This window comes from Mus caroli, chromosome 6 (genome assembly GCF_900094665.2).
Source record: "Mus caroli chromosome 6, CAROLI_EIJ_v1.1, whole genome shotgun sequence".
Lineage (NCBI taxonomy): Eukaryota > Metazoa > Chordata > Mammalia > Rodentia > Muridae > Mus > Mus caroli.
In genome coordinates, this window is record NC_034575.1 from 132840997 (window position 1) to 132841579 (window position 583).

Below are 583 nucleotides of genomic sequence, written 5' to 3' on the forward strand. Positions count from 1 at the left end.
ACCAAAAAGGACAAACCATGAGTACATGAGCTTTTCAACCTGAGAGATCAGGAACTCTGCCTAGTATGGAAAAAAAAAAAAAAAAAAAAAAAAAAGAAAAAAAAAAAAAAAAAAAAAAAAAAAAGGTCTTTGAAAACTCTAAAGCCTTCGGGAGCGGGACATCATGGGAGCGTCTTGAGGACAAATTCGGAAACAGGCCAGGCACTGAACTGGATAGGTAGAGTGCTCGTCTGGCAGACACCAGCTCAAATGTCCCCGACACCACACAGACAGGGTGTGAACACCTGCAATCCCAGCACACAGGAGGTGGCAAATCAGAAGTTCAAAGTCACCCTGAGCAGGGTTCGAGGGACTGTGATAGACTCTTCTCAAAAAGGAGGGAGAGAGCGAACCTAACAAATGAGACAGGAACTCTTTAAACAGGGGGTGGGTACAGGCTGACTTGCAGCGCAGAGCAGGGAAGGCTGTCATCAGGCCCTTGTCAATCTTCTGCACTTTCTTTTCACAATGAGCCTGGAAATCACTGGTTTCCCGCCATCAGGTTCCAGAGATCTCCTGGGGCCACCTATCCAGTGCTGGGTTT